The sequence below is a fragment of the Plectrocnemia conspersa genome, unplaced genomic scaffold, assembly GCF_051122295.1.
Source record: "Plectrocnemia conspersa isolate PC_06_02 unplaced genomic scaffold, ASM5112229v1 ptg000012l, whole genome shotgun sequence".
Taxonomy (NCBI): domain Eukaryota; kingdom Metazoa; phylum Arthropoda; class Insecta; order Trichoptera; family Polycentropodidae; genus Plectrocnemia; species Plectrocnemia conspersa.
In genome coordinates this window covers 13,709,324-13,727,190 of record NW_028277176.1, presented here as the reverse complement: position 1 = coordinate 13,727,190, position 17,867 = coordinate 13,709,324, and the positions used below count along the sequence as shown (strand labels likewise).

Genomic DNA, 17,867 nt, shown 5'->3' with positions numbered 1-17,867 from the left:
CTTAGCTAAATTTCGCCAAAGACTGGTCATAGTGGATTCATATCAACGGCCTCTCTCCGAAGATGAGATAAATAAATTATAATAAAGCCAATTTGGGTTCGATTCTGATATTTTAAGATATCTTAATATTAAAACAATTAAAGCTCTTTAATTTATTTAGATTTGGTTAACTAAAAACGATTTTAGATGTTTTTAAAAATATTAAATATTTTATTCAATCATATATTTATCAAGATGCACCTTTTTTATTTACATTCTCCTAGCGAATCCAAACATTAGATCAACATTGAAGATAAAATGTATAAAACACGCGTAGGTAAATAAAAAGTCATATTGCATCAATATTTCAATATCATAAAACTATTGAAAGATTATTTTAACTATACAACAAGCATTAAAATAATATATAATAAGATTTAAATTTATAGTAAAATTTTATATAAATTTATAAACCACTATTAGTTTCTCATTTTTCAGATAACGTTAATATTGCTTATAAAAAAAATTTGGAATTTTTATTCAAATAAAATACTTTAAATGCTAAATTATTAAGCATATAACATTGTCGGGACCACCCGTCATCGTTGTGAAAAAATAATCGCAGCGACTTGCTAAAAGCTAATGAAACTACTTTATTTATTTGTCCCTCTGACTTTCTAAGAACATTGCTTTTCTCGCCAGTGATGTACAAAAGATGTGAGTGAACATTTATTAAATGGTACCAATTAATTGTTTCATGGCACTTTAAAGCAAGATTTACATAAAAGTTTGTTCATAATGTGCCCAAATATCTCTTCTAAATAGGCTATTTTTTACAGATATTTATTAAATAATAATAAATATTCTGTTTCCACTCTAAATCATCGAAATTAAATAAACTTCAATAAAGTCGATGAAATGATTCTTGATTCTTTAATAAGACTTCAATACTTGTATCATAATGATCCCAAAACCAGAAATGCTTATATCATAATGATCTCAAATACAGGCAAAGCATAAAAAACAACTTTTCTTCGACGAGTTAGTTTACTGATTTTAACGACTAAAGTATTTGAAAAACGCATGAAGTCTATTATTGAATAAAAAAAGGTAATTCATAACCATAGATTTGTGTTTATAAATCGACATAGCACAATTTGAAAAGTCAAAAAAATATCAATAAAAATAGAAGTTAATAGAGTAACAGCTAACTACGTAAGAAGGAAATGCATTAACATCAGATTGAAGTACTAGTAAAAATGTTTCCTCGAAGAATGAGATAAAAAAATATTATGCGATTCTTTAAAACTGGAAAAAGTTTTACAACAAGATGCTGAAGTGACATTCCAACACAACTAAAACAAGCAGAGTGAGATCTTAAAGTGGAAGACAAGGACATCTCTACAAGATCTTTTCAGAAGCATAGAAATCAACACTGGATACATTCTTCACAATAATAATAAATGGTGTATACATATTGGCCTTTTTGTGAAAAGTCCAATAATAATTTATTTATTTTCCATAAGATACTACTATAGAAAATAGTGTTTTGTACCAAGAACTTTTCATGTAACTAGTTCGTAAATTAAATTAAGTACATAACAAATAATAAAAATTAAAACATAACTGCTTTGTTAATATGTAATTAAATTGTCGAAAAACAATGAATTTAGCAAAAAAAATAACAAATTTAGTCGATATCTGAAAAAATAAGAATTATGAGAAAAACTAATAGCAGATTTAATCTAACATTAATATACATTTCTTCGTATTATGGTGGAAAATATTTAACTAAAATTTATTTTTAAGCCTTAAAATAACTTGAAATAATAATATTATTATAAAGCAATTCCAATGAAATACAAAATATTTTAATTTATCTTGAAAGCAATTATATAAAAAAATACATATTATTATAATATCATATTTCACAAAAGTCGTACTATCTGTAACTATTACGTATTATTTATTTGTTTTTATTGAAATAAACTGTATTTTAGTTGACATTTGCATTAAAAAATTTAACAATTTTCTAAATATCAATTTTAATAATCGACATATAGTTTTATTGCGCATATATAAATATATAATATTTCAAAGCAAAAAAATACTTATATATTTACCTATTTGAATTTTATTTTTTAATGCGTTAATATATAAATATCTTAATATATTATAAACATGTTGTTATTTCATAATTTATGGCAAAAGTCCTTCTGAATAAAATGCATTTTAACCACAAACTTTGCATATAAAATGAATATGTATTAATAGTTTAGTTAAATTGTTGTGAATAAAAACCTCACTTAAAATGAATAAAATTTACGATAACACTTTGAAATAAGTTAGTGTATTTATATTTCATTACAAATTTATTAATTTATAATATTATTATGATCATCGATCAATAGGTTTATTAATACTTTTATTATGTTTTCATGTTCATAATCATGCTTTAATATTAAATTTGAATTATTAGTGTCATAATGTTCCAATCTGAAATATAATGTGATTATTATTATTTCACAAAAAGAGCTTATGTGTTTATGTTAAAGATTCAACACAGAGAAAAGTCATCGATGCTATCGAAACTACTATTTCCATATCAGATATATTGAAGAATTTTTTCTTCATTAATGATTGACAAACATTTTCGTCCGGTCTGATTCCATCCACGTCAGATTCTTTCCGTCTGTTGTAATTATTATTTATTTAATTATTCGCTTGTCGTCGTAGAGTTAAGAAACGCGGACGATATAAAATCCTAAAAAAAACCTGTTCTGCGTGTGAATTTCGTCATCAATTTACAAAACCTGGGCGCGGAACAGAGCTTAAATGTCAGTCTGAATCATACATAGATAGAGTCTTTTCTATGGCGATGACCACCTGATAAATTATGTTAAGTGCGTTTGCCATTGTTGTAAATTGTTGCGATTGAGAAACTTTGTCAGCAAACTGACAGAATTTATGCCTGATCACGTATAAGCCCCGTTCCCAAACATATACATTATCTTGATTTAATTTAATATTTTTTATTAAATATTTTCAGTGATCAATGGATACCTGTCAGATTATGCCACTTAGGGTCAAATTGTTATTTTGATAGGTTATATCGAAATTTATCATTTATTATTAATGATGGATTCGAAGGGTATTGCGAGAATTTAATACACAAAAAAACAATATTAAACATGCAATGTTAATGGAAAAAAATAACAAGGTAAATATTATTTACAAATCGACCTTTTAAAATAAAAGCTTTTTATTATTCAATTTAGCTCTATTTAGAAATATGTTTTAATTGAATTATATTACTCATACATATAAACATTTCACATAAACTTTTATGTTATATAATTAATCATTTTAGCGTTAAGGTTAATTTTTTTTATCTAATTTCCGATAGTATCATATTTTTAATGTTAAATGATAAATGTTTTTCTATAATTAATTAATGCAGTTTAAAAGCTACACTGATTTCAAAAGTCAAGAACTTTTATTTTACACAATTTTTTTTATGAATTTTGCGGAAGAGCAAGTCCCTGCATATTTTATATATTTAGTGAAACTATATTTTCTAAAGCATTTTAATCAAATTACAAAAGAGAGGTAATTTATAAAGTCGTTTGTAGAAGTTTCTAAAAAACCTTATAAGCTAGCTAGCATGTTTCAAGATTAATTGCATATCAGAAAAAACACATGCTATTGCTTAAAAGCTCATTATGCATAAAAAATGTTTGATTCATGCTTGAGCATAGTGAATAGTTTTATTGCCAGTTATTATTATTAAAATTGTTAGTTACTCACTATTGCAAAAGAGTTTTTAGAATACGCAGAAGTGTGATTGGAATGTGAATCCTTATTGTTTTACACTGAAGTACACCATCTTTACCAAAGCAAAGTTATATCTAGATTGTTTGAGCTTTGAAATGAGGTTTGTTAGATTCTATCAAATCAACACTTGCCCAAATTACACCAGCTCCTCTAAGATAATCACTGGTAGGCCAAATTGGCGTACAAGACTGATATATTTAAGCACATGAATGAACTCAAAAAAAATGATTTTCATAATGAAAATATAATTTATTGCCATACTACGAAATATTAGAGGGGTTCAAAAATATACTTGTTATTAAATAGAAGATGAAAACAGAAAAAATACTTTGATTTAATATTATATTTTAAGGGATGTGACTTCGCAGCCAGTTAGACGCAGATGGAAACTAGTAAGAATTTTATTAGATTATATTACATATATTGTGGCAACTATGGTGGACGAGTATCGTTTTTCCGAGCAGTGGTGGAGAAGCTGGCGCAGGGATGATGTCCGTGGAAGATCCTCAGCGGTCTTGTTGATGGCAGTGACAGCGTCCAGAGGCAGTTCCTCTTGCTGCGATGATCATGTTCGTGTAGTGGAGACGCGTCTGCCAAGCGGGGTGAATCTGCTAGTCTTTTCGAGTGTCTGCCGGATTCTCCTATATCCAGGGCTGCAAAGCTTGCTGACCGATCACCATCATGCAGCGGTCATCCAGCTAATCGTTGCACTTACTTCTTCGAACAACGAAATAATTATACGCATTGGTCCGAGGATCGTGATTAAGCAAAAGCACCCTTACCTCAAAAAAAGTATTTAGCTTTTTATTTTTCGTCAAACTAAAATCCAAGAATTCATACGATCTTCGAATAAGAAAATTAAAAACAACGTGATGCAGATAACAAAACGTATCTATAGTTATACGTGATTTAAAAACTGTTGCAAAATTATTAATAACTTTGTATTAAATAAAAATAAACCAGCGATTGCGATGATAAAAGTGGAAGAGGCGGGTAGAAAGGTTATAGATATGATTTTTCTAGATAAAAAAATAACCACTTAATTTAAAATAATTTACATTTTTTCACAGTGACTGTCATAACATAAAATAGATTTAATTTATGTGTAGATTGTAGCAAAATGATAACACTGTGACATCATTGTTGCTTTTTAGCAACAATGACATTTATCTGTCACCATATATGTATGTTTAACATATCATTGAATTCATCCATTTCGTTGACATTTAGCTAGTGAATATTCTTAATATTTATTCTATTCTTCAACACGAGGTCGTAAATCTCCTTCGACGCATATGTTTGTTTCGAACAAGCGACTTAGTTCATTATGAAGATTATTCAAATATAACTCTGGATACTAACCCCATCGGTCTAGTCAACGAAAATTAATATAAACTGAATTTTAACCGACGTACATTAATGAATATGAATTTTCCCCTGTTAATGCGATATTTATTCAAATAATGTCTTCCGCACTGAGTTAATTGATGATCTTAAGAATGCTGTTATTGATTTTTTATTTAATTTTTGAGATAATCGTTTAACTAGTATGAGAGTATCTCGTTTCATTTACAATATACGTGTAAATATAAATAGCAGTATAATTATGTTTAAATCTTGACCTTTTGGCTACCTATATAAAGAGCTTATAAATCAAAGATAACTCGTGTTTTGCATTACATGTTAACATAGTTTATGTGGAATTTACATTCATATCACTTAAAATGAATAAATAACAACATTGAATTATATATTACGTGATACAAAGTGTTCAACCTAAAACCTTTGATTTATGTATTATTATTTTTATTATTATATTCCATTCTGCACATATTCATAAAATTATGAAGACAATTTTTTTAACAGGAAATATTTAGGTTTTTGACAAGAAATAATAATTTATTTAATCAAGAATGTCAAGGAAAATTATAATTATTATATTCATTGACACAATGATTCATTTTCACACAGCCAAAATGGCAACTATGATTTATAAATAATTAAAGAAATACATATGGAATAGCAATTCAATTTTCACATTTTATGTTATGTTTATATAATATATAAACAATTGAATATTTAATATTAAATACAAATATACCTTTTTTTCTTAATAACAATTATTTAATAATGATATAATACAATATATATAATTTTTCAATTAAGTAGTATATTATTTATAAATTTATTAAGTAATAATATGTGTTAAATAACTCGTACTAATTAAAATGTTTATTGTAAATAATTAGAATTTGCTTACTTGTGTCATATTTTTTAAGCTCAATATAATATGCTATAATAAAAATTCATATTTTTTTTATCTTGATGCGATATAAAATTTACAATATCAATTATTTATGTATAGTTGATCTTGCTGTAAAATAAATTATCAAAAATAGCATATAAGTCAAAATTTAATAATTAATTATTAACACTGAAAGTTCGTACGATTTTAGCTATCGATACGGCACATGTATTGATTCCAAGATTTTTTGCAGATGTATATTAAAATAGGAGAAACTTGTTTCATTTGATGGTACAAGGTCGATCGGTGATGATTAGTTAAGATAATGAATTATTCATATATTTCTCCATGAACCAGAACGTCTTCTCGCATCGATTAGATATGTTTTGTATAGGATGTTAAGTAATTTATGTTTTATTAGAAATTTATTTAAAGTATGTCTAAAGACGGAATTTCAGTAAAGAATGTATGCATGCAAATGATATGTGCCTTACATATTTTATAAAAAAAGTTAATCAGGTTAATGATAACATTTAAATAAAATTTACTTTATGCTTAAATTGTATTTATATCACATTATTTCCGTATTATTCCATAACAGCAATAAACTAACATTAACGTCGTCAGATTTTCAGAATGAAATTATATATGTTAAATTATTATTATGTAACATTTTATATGCTTGGATTAATATGCATAATAATGTTGTAAATTTATTAAAATAAATATTATTTAACGTTATTTTGCACGAGCTGCATGCCAAAAATGTAAACTAGATTTTTGAATAGAAATAGATAATTAAGTTTATTTTTTATACTAGTCGTTTTTTCCAGAAATGAATTCTATGGCCTTGAATAAAAATATCTGAATATATGTATAATATATAAATGCAAAAATCTTGAAAGTAAAAGTTATTTCGATTGTATAATATAAAAGCTCTTCTATAAATCTCAAAAAAGCTTGCTCATTTAAGCACTTCTATAAAAAAAAATATTACCATGTATCTATATTGTATCAATAAATATTTTATAATGTCCTTCGTCTTTAATAATATAAACCTTGCATCTAACTAAAATATTTTTCATTATCTAATATATTATACATATATAAAATTTATACTTTATGAAGGCTAGTGATTATATGATTACAAATTGCTCAATAAATATTAGTATCAAAACATTTTTTTAATCACTTACATTTATTATTTATTTATTTATATATTATGATTATCATCAAGGAGATTTACTAATAAATACAGTTTTAATGCTATTTCAAGAACTTTATTAGAAAAATAGTATTTTACAAAAAAAAATTAAGACAGTCAATATAAAAAGAATAGTAGTTTATTTACATGTACATATTTGGCTTCATATTTCAGTGGTTTTTCAAGTGCTAGTTAGAGATTACCAATAATAACCGTGTCCATAGCCATAACCGTAGTATGGATAATGAGAGTAATGTCCGTAATAAGGATAGTATCCGTCGTACAATCCTCCATGATGTCCATAATATCCAGGATATCCATATCCAAATCCGAAGGATTCATCCGTTTTCAGATCAGATTCTTCTTTAACCTCCTTTGGCGCTGGCAATGCACAGGCCAATGCAATAGAAGCGATGAAGAAAACTGCGAAAATCTTAAAAAAAACATATGGTGCTTAATTTATTTATATATCTTACACAAGCCTAATTTTCATTTTATACTCGTTTATATACATTATTTTATGGACGTGTAAGAAAACATTCTTTAAACGACGTTAAATGTATTCAATAAAAATGATCATCAATAAGAACTGCTTCTATGTAAATTTTTGCATTTTTACCGATAAGAACTAAATTTTAATTCATCCTATTCATGTCTAATGTTATTTTTTAAATAAATATATAAATAATTTAATACAAACACAAAATTATAAGCACGTGTTATGTTGTCATATTTGCGTAATATTTTATCAAATTTTCATATATTAATATTAATACGTCTGCATGTAAAATTAGTCATAAATTTTAGGCTTTTTAAATTATGTCAATACTAATGATGTTTGATAGTAAATTATTTTGGGTCAATCAAAATGTGTCTTTATCGAATTCATTATATAACAGTAGATTATTATGTAACTTAATATATATAATATTATTATGAAAAATGTTTTAAATTTTCTATTTTATTGTATTTAAATGCATTGGTAATTGATATAAAATCAATAAATTAGTTACATATTTTTTACACATAACAAATTAAAAAAATACATATTATAGTATATATTCAAACTAAGCTATAAAATTTTAATATCACTTAGTAGGGTAATGCTATGAAAGAATTAATCAGGAGAGCAAACCGAAAATATTCCAATACAGAGAGGGATGTGTTCTTTCTCCTACTATTTTCAATATATACTCCGAAACCATATTCAAAGAAACACTTCAGGGTCTAGGAATTGACATCTTTAAAACAAAATTAATAGTTATAACCAAGCTTCCCGTAAGCATTCGTAAAGTAGTATGTCTGATAAATTATATGTATGCGAGACCTGGACTTTAAAAATTATAAAAATAAATAAATTGGAAGCGTTTGAAATTTTCATGGATTAAGAGTCTTATCTTATCTTTCTAGTAAAGTGTCAATTAGGTTAGTTTTTAAAATTAACAATATTTTTGAGCAGTTGAAAAGTATGTGAAATAATATATGTAGCGTATTTTTAATTATACTTGTTAAATAAAATTTAATTCATATTAATGACTGCAGTAATAAATCGCTGAACGGTAGTTTTATATGTATTAAAAATGTTTTACAGATTTTTTTAAATTTGGTAAAAAATGATTCTTGTTTAATGTCGATTATTAGATTTTTATATGTGTACATACACTACTTACATCAATTTTGAATGACTACTTATCGTTCTTAGAATAAATACATGTATAAGTATTTGTATTTTTTATATAATAAATTAGTCATTTTAATAAAAAAAATCATTTAAGATTTACAATTTTGCTGTATGTCAATTTATATAACGCTTTTTTTAATATTAAGACTGCTTTGTAAAATATTAAAATTAAAAACTATATTAATAAGCAATCAATTAGTTTATTACTAATCACAAAACATAATTTATAATTTCGATAAAAATATTTTTTAATCGAAGCAATCAAGAATTAATTTTACTATATTTATATTTTACCACACTAATATTTTTATTAGTAAAGATTGATTCCGAAGCTCAGTATCTCTATTAAAATTGAATTTTAAATATTCTTTAAATATTATATTATATTATTTAAAATAATTATATTATAAGATTAAAAATAAACATACTGCATTGTATTTATAAAAAATATAAATATTTTTTATATTTATAAAAAAATATTTTAATATCAAAAATTAGTAAATCTAAGATTTTTTAAAATTTTTGTTTTCTATTTTGTCTTAAAGCCAATAAACTAAATATCGATTAATATTATAATATATTACTAATAATTTTTTGAGAATAAAAGAAAGAGATGAATATTTTTATTTTATTTTTCAGTTTTTTTTCTATTACCTATCTGTATTTTATTGCTTAATTTTTAAATTTTATATATAGCTTACTAAAAAATAATAATGTAAATGTTAATTAATAATTAATTACAAATAGGTATTTAATTTACCTGCGTATTTCATTGCTTAAATAAAGGATTAGACTTCAATAATTTATTTAAGTAATAGAATATTAAAATATATACGAAAATGCAACTGCAATTAAATATGACTATATATAAAATGGTTCAGGCATAAATATTAAGGTTATATTAGAATATTATTTATTGTGATTATGTTATTTAAATAGTTGATAGCATAAAATACATATTAGTAACTATAGATTACAATTTAAGTCTTAAAAATACGGTATATTTTTAATACAAAGAAGAACTAGAATCAACCATTGTATTTTATTGATAAAGTATATAAAATAAAATATGCTAAATAATTGTTTTTACTATAATAAATTATCAAATTTCCTGGAAAAGTCTATATAATCCTAATCAAGTTAGCTATAATCTACTAAAAATATTGAAATACCTTGGAATTCATTTTTGTTTTTGAGATGAGATTTTTCTTCTTCAGCACCGCACTGTGGACAGAATGTCTGAAAAGATTTGACTGCAAGTTACCACAGTCGATTCTTTATATACACACCGAATTCGATATGCGTCCTAGAGCTCAATACCAAGTACATTGCGTGTTTTCACATCCCGTGCCACACAATGGGACCACGTTCCTTCCAATTATCTCACACGACCATCGAACGTCGAAGACGTTGACCACACGCAAATTCTTGCGATACGTTTTTGCTGAATCTGAGTAGTAAATGACAAATCTCAAAGGTAAAGGACGCACTATTTACCTTCAAAGTTGAAAAAATGACAAATCTGAGTAATTTACTATAATTGCCTTTCAATATGATTGATTTACGTCATATTTATAAATATGACGTAAACGTAAAACACCGGTGATCAATAGTAAATTAGATATTTTCTATTGAACTTAAGATAATCAACATAGAATTCTAAAATATATTTTTTTTTAAGAATCCGTTTGAGATTTGAGACATTTTGGCAAATTTAATTTTTTGCCAAATTTAATAAAAATTTAACTTCTCACCCAATTAAAAATTATTATTAAAAATTTAAGTAGCAAAAATGCTAAAATAAAATCTAAAATATATATTTTATTTTATTAAATTATGGAATTTATTTAAGAGAAAGTCTTAAATTTTATTTTCGGGATTTTAAAAGTAACGAAACCCTTGTTTTTACTATCTTTGATGTTATTTTATGTATTTTTAATAGTTTTAATTTTGGCTATATATATTTGTAAATTATTATACTTTTTTTTGTTGCTTAATAATTACATTTTATACTGATGAACAATATTTTTTAGTAGAATATGTAGTATCAAATAATTAAATAATTAAATTTTAATTTTTTTAAATAAAATTAATAATAATGAAATAAATAATATTTTATTATTCTATTGTAATTAAGAAAACTTATTTGTTTATGTACTGTTATTGTGTAGATTTTTAGTTTATTATTAGTAACATATTTTTATACATACACATATACTACTTGCCTTCAATTATAAATGACGAATAAACGTCGTTAAACACAAAATACATACATATGTATATTTTGAATATTAAATGTAATGTTTAATTATTTGTATTTATATACAAAGATAAATTTATTAATATAAACATATTATTATTTATATATTTATTTTATTATAATTAACTTGTTATATATATTTTTTAATTATAGAAATATTATGTTATTCAATAAAATATTTTAAATAGTATTCGAAAAAATGTTCATTCTATTAAATATCCATTATTGCTAGAATTAAATCAAAAGTCTACGATAGTAAAGAATAATAGAAAATTCAGTTTTTATTATTAAACAGTCTACACCTTTAAATTAAACGGTTAGTAATGTTATTCAATTGTGGTAAGAAAATAATTTTAAATGGTTAGTGACGGATAAAAATTAATAATATATATGACCTTTGTATAAAAATATTTTTTATATAATATATCAACGCTTGTTATTGTTTACTGTTAGAATATTAACATTTGGTCAAAATACAACAAAAAAATGAATAGTCATTTTTTATTATTAAATAGTCAACAACTTTTGCCTAAGACGGTTTATAAATATTATTAATTTATAGTTAATTAACAATTTTAAATATTTAGTGATTGATATTAATTAGTAATATATGTGATCTTTGTATAAAATATTTTTTATATATTATGTTGTATTTATTTACTTTTAGAATATTAACATTTGGTCAAAATGTAATTATCCATTCAATTTCAATACATAATCTTTATTGTAAAAATCAGCAAATAATTATTGAATGTTTCATAACTTATCATATGTTATAGGTATTTTACTGATCAAGATCATACTTAATTACAGGCATTTAAATATTTTTCTTAATATTTATAGATTGCCTTTGTCATGTATTTTTTTACACATATGCTTTTTATTTTTTGTAAAAAAATTAATATATTTATCTGAATATTTCAATATTAAATTAAAATAGAAATTATATCAAGAATATCAATGCATAATATTATATTTTAATCGCAATCCATTTACGATCAACCATTGTTCACGATCAATAAAAGATTAGAACGCAAGGAATATTAATTGGATTTATTTATTAATTTATATTCAAACGATGAGATCCAATAAATTATATTAACATAGCTATAAAACGCCAGAACATCACGGTTGACATAATTTTCATACCAGATAAAAAATACTATTTTAATTTAAAAGCACTATAAATAAAAAAAATGCTTACTCATTTACATAAATAACATTTATTAGGGTCTAATAATTATTTTTCGTGATTTATAGTAACCCATTTTCTTATTCACATATCCTTGACAGCCGAAAACGTAGACATGCAATTTAAATTCAATAGCCAAGTTTTTCCTTCTGAATGGTTCATTGTGTTACTGCAATTATCTTGATTACATGCTAAGTTCTTAGCTATTTACCTCCACGGTGTTCAATCACTTAACACTGTTATTAATACGTATACATGTGTGATTACGTTTTCTTTTATTTACAATTTTTGGCGGAAAAAATGAAGGCTTTTCAAGGCTTTTCCCGTCGCAACGGCGCGCCAGAAAAACGTCCGTCGGAACGTCAAAATTTTATTTTATTGTCTTTGAATTTTAATTGTCAGTGATGCGGGCTCGAAGTTTAAGACATAAAACATTATTTTATCACCGAAAAGCAATAAAAAGATCATAAATATGTTGGTTAATTTTAATTTTTATATCGATACAATTTACATAGTTTAATATTGAAAACGTGCATACCGAGCTGCAGCCCAAAATTAATAAATACGTGTTTTATATGAATAAATTATTATCAGAAAGCATATTTAAACACTCACTGTGAATAATAAACATTTGATGACATTTTATAATGATGGTATTTTAAAAAATTGCCGTTTCGTAACCGCTTTTATAATAAACAGAAAACAACATTTCATTCTTATTAAATTTGATACGCTGCTGTATTTTATATGAATTCTATATATACTATATTATATGATCTACTATAATAAAAAAATAATAATAGATTATTTGTAAATATATAATAAAAAAATCTATTCTATTTACCAAAATATACTTAGGTTTCATTATATTACAAAGGATAAGCTAAATTTTAAAAATGTAAAAAAAGGATTAAAAATATTGTTTTCATTATACACTGGCTAATTTTTGTTTAAACGAATAAAGTGGCTGTATTTTTATTTTTGTTATTGTTATACTACTTGTTAAACTATATAATATTTTGTTAAACACAGCAATTTTAAAAACGGGATTATAAAGTTACATCAGATGTAATATTATATATGTATCTAATAACTATGCGTGTATCTTCTATCACCTATATTATAATTGTTTTAAGCCTCTTCTATAATATAACCGTTCTAAGCCGCTACCGCTTCCAGACGCGCACGCTTTAAAATAAAACTTTATATCCTCAATCTTCTACTTTGTAAATCGTATCGCTTTGTATGAATGGTGTATAATAATACACGTAAACAAAGGAAATACAATTAATTTCATTTATTAAAAATAAAAATAGAGTTGGTACCATGATTTTCGAGCCTCCGCTAATATATTCTTTTGTTGTCGACCAATGAAAAAAAGGAATTCAAATATTAAACAAGATGGACGACATCAACATGACAACAGTTATAATAATTTTGTTATTCGACAATAATTTTCATTTTGTTACGCGACTAAAATTTTCATTAATTTGTCATTGTCATGTGCGATGTTTGATTTGACTGAATATGAATAATCGGATTGCAAATTAAATAGGTATGTTATAACTATGAAAATGAAATATATACATAACGTGTAAGGATTATAAGAATTCATTTATTTAACTAGATAAACAATCATAAAACAATCTTCGTAATGAAATCTTCAAATTTTGAATTCCCGTCGACGGGCTCCGAGGCCGAAAAGTGAGTTTTTCTTTTTACAATACATAAAAATTATCATTTCTTCTGATGTAATCCACATATTCGTTAGATTTGACGAATTGCAAATAAACAAGGTACATTTTAAACATGATAAACCTTAGTATGTATGAGGATAGAATGTAAATGTCAATCAAATCGGCGCTGTCGTAGTGGGAACAGCGGACAGCTTATGAATGTGTAGTTTTTTGAATGCTATCTAATTTTACAATGATTATAAATATATGATTGCATACCTGGAATAATCGATAACCAAAATATCTAGGAGTGGCTTATTTTTAATTCTGATGTTGCAAAATATGTATACGTCATGGTTTTTAATCAATTTTTGTTCTGTGCCATCATTCCTCTTTAGGAATAGCCAAATTTAAGATATTCAGTTACATCAAACTTATGTAGTATGTTCTTTATAAAAAGATAATACTTGCTGACAGTGACTCCAACATGAGAAGATTCACTCTTTATTTCTACATATCAATTCTACGTTGTAGCCATGTAGATCATCAAATTGTTTCATCATTGCTTCTGAAAAATAATTAAAAAAATAAGACCTTCATCGAGAGTTAAACATTGAACACATTATTACTACTTACATAATCCATAAATTAAATGACAACCGAGGAACAAAATTGACGGTACTTACTGTAGACGTAGATTGGTATCTCTTCATCTTCTTCAAAATTGTCAAAATATGTCATATTTTAATTGTTTGCCATAAGTAAATGTTAATAGATATATCATTGCATCTGAAAATTAACTGTAAACGATACTATATAGTGGGTAAAATGTATTTTTTTGTTTACACTAATACGAGATTTTTCATTATTACTAGCATTTTAATATGTTTAATTTACTTTGGTATGTAAACCTTTAATTGCCAAATCACCGCTGTTTGTCTTTTAATATTTGATCCATGAAAGTCAATAGTAATTTTGTTAGAATAACCGTGATATATTATTCATATAACCAAACACTTACTGGCACACTCATAATTTATAGTTTTGATTATGTTATCACTTTGAATCATCTTCAATTGACATTGAAAAATGCTGTGATTATAACATATTTCACTGTTTATTTAATTGCACAAAACTGAGCGCATCGAGCGCTTGCCAGATGACAGAAGAGCTGTCAGATGTAAGCAAATTTGAAAGGGAAATTCCCGGTTTTGGACCCGTATAAACTAAACATATTCAAAAATATTTTTTAGAATACGTTTAGTTTATACGGGATTTAAAATATAATATTAATAATGTGGATTTGTATTAGATTCTCTATACAGAAAAAAGTTATAGTTTTTAAAGATTTTTTAAACATTTTCAACAAAAAGGGGCAAAGTTTCAAAATAATTACTATTCTTTAACAAGCAACTACTAAACACATAACTGCGCAAAAAAATATGCTTTAAAAAATATTTAAATCAAAATATGTAAAATTGAAATAAAATTATTAATATTTTTAAAACGCATTTTCTAAAGGAACAGATTAGGTGCTTGATATTTTCAGTTTATTTTGATGCTGTAGTAATATCGTAATTAAAAATAAAATAAAAATATATCATCTTCCTTACATTCAATATAACGAATTTTTAGTATAACGAAATTTATTCTTTGGTCCCGTGAGCTTCGCTATACTGAGATTTCACTGTACAATGTTTAATTTTATTATTATCTAGCTAAGTTTTAAACCCAATCATAAATGATATTCAGTATTTAGTTTTATCATTAAATATCTAAGTTTTAAATTCAACTTTAAATAATATAAAATGTTTTCCTCTGGAAATATTTAGTTTAGTTTTAAACATATTTTCAAATGAATTGAAAATGCTAAGTAGTTTTTTGTAGATTGAATGTCTAATTTAAACCACTAAATTTAAAAATTGATTTTAAAAAATCAGAACGAAGCAAAAATTATTTAAAACACAAAAAGTTTAAGGTCTGGTGATCGCACACTCACTAGCTTCGATAGCTAATTTCCTTTAATACTATTCAATAAAAAACTAGAAACAATGACAGAAATAAATATAATTATCTTATCTCATCATCTACTTTGGATTCCCGGTTTAAGAACAAATATTTAATTACCGATAAAGCAGTTTTCTTTCAACCTCACAACTATTACACTCCTAGACAATTCATGGAGTTGGTTCAAGTGTATAGGACTGTCATAATATTTGGAGAAAAACCTGGAGAAAAATAACTATCTACGACTAGCAGCTTCTTACTTATTTTACCTGGAGAAAAATAATTATCTACGACTAGCAGCTTCTTACTTATTTTATAAAAATCTTCTAAAATAAATTGCCATCTTCTTGTTTGCATACGACTTTGACGCTCGCGAGAATGTCGTCTTATCTGGGCTTCGAAGGACCAGCGAAACACTTCTACGCTGTTCTACGCATTTAGCAAGATTCCCGCATTTTAACTGCAAAAACGCTACCGGTATAAAAAAGTTTTCTACTACTATGAATTTACTAGGCATGTTCCAAATAAATTAGAACAAAGCCTAAGCTTTAACTTTAAGGTTCAGCCATATTCAATTTAATTCGGCTTTGTCAATAGAGCATTGCAGTTTATTAGTAGATTTTTCTGTCGTTTTCTAGGCTAAAACAATAACAGTTTTATCTGAAAATAGTGCGTTCTAATTGCACGATATCGAGCAGGAGCATCGGTCCTATCACACTTCTTTTAAGTACTTTAGTTTATATCTAGTTCATGAATATACGTGTCTGTTATATAGAACTTAAAAAAACTAAACGGTTAAAGTAGAAGTTTTTTCATTTATTATAAATATATACACACTTTTTCAAGGCTAAATCCAGAAATACCACTGAGCATATATTATTTGTATTCTAATGATTCACCAATAACACTTGAGATGCAATAACATTATTGTTGTGTGCTTTTCCGAAATCCAAACAGATGATAAGAATTTTTTATTGATTTAAGACGCTTAAAAAACAATTTCTCGAGTAGCTTGTAGATAACTGGAAAATGTGGCATTGGACGGTTTAATGCATTTTCTGTTGATTTTCTTGCTATTATAATTAATTCAGATATACTTCATTGCTTAGCCAAGTTTCTTGGTAGTTTCGAGTGTTTTTTTCAAACTTGTCTAGCGATAAAATCATATCGACGCGCTTTTCTTACACTTATTGTATATTTTACTAATTGATTTTAATTTTCACTTTTTTTTAATGTTTCATAAGCTAATTGCTGCTAGTTATAATATTTACTTATACTATTTACTACTACTAGTAGTAAATAATAAAAAAAACATCCGATTGCATAATATAATATTATTTTATTTACTTTGGAGTCTAATCCGTTTTAAGTATGTGAATACGAGCTTTAAGATTTATCACTATGATTTATAGCTTCCACAACCTTAAAACCCCGCAGTAAGTAGTTTATTATCACCATTAATCGATTGATTCGTGGCCGAAGTGCGTAAACACTAAACATCAATTATCATCACGCCATTTTTCCGGCGGTCAAACGCAATTGCATAATGCATTCCGCAATGCAATTGTAGATTCGTGACGCGAATTAATGGCTCTTCTTTCATTTATGGGCAACCATCGAACGTTTTCTAAGAGTATCATCTCTATATTTATAAATATAATAGTAGGTTCATTACTTCTCAACTTATCAATAAGCGATAATTGCTAATTAATCTTAGATAATTATTTTATAATTATTGTGGCTATAAATTAGCATTATTTCAATGCTAGGTATTGCAAAACAAACATTT

At 25.3% G+C, this 17,867-nt stretch overlaps 1 long non-coding RNA gene across 1 annotated transcript; it reads right to left on the bottom strand.

Annotated features, from left to right (window-relative positions):
- Positions 1-7,305: 7,305 nt before the first annotated feature.
- On the bottom strand, positions 7,306-10,179 carry LOC148228286 (uncharacterized). The gene is made up of 2 exons (XR_015811697.1): positions 10,116-10,179; positions 7,306-7,695 (listed from the first exon to the last, which is right to left on the bottom strand). It is a non-coding gene; the product is annotated as an uncharacterized LOC148228286 (long non-coding RNA).
- Positions 10,180-17,867: the final 7,688 nt, after the last annotated feature.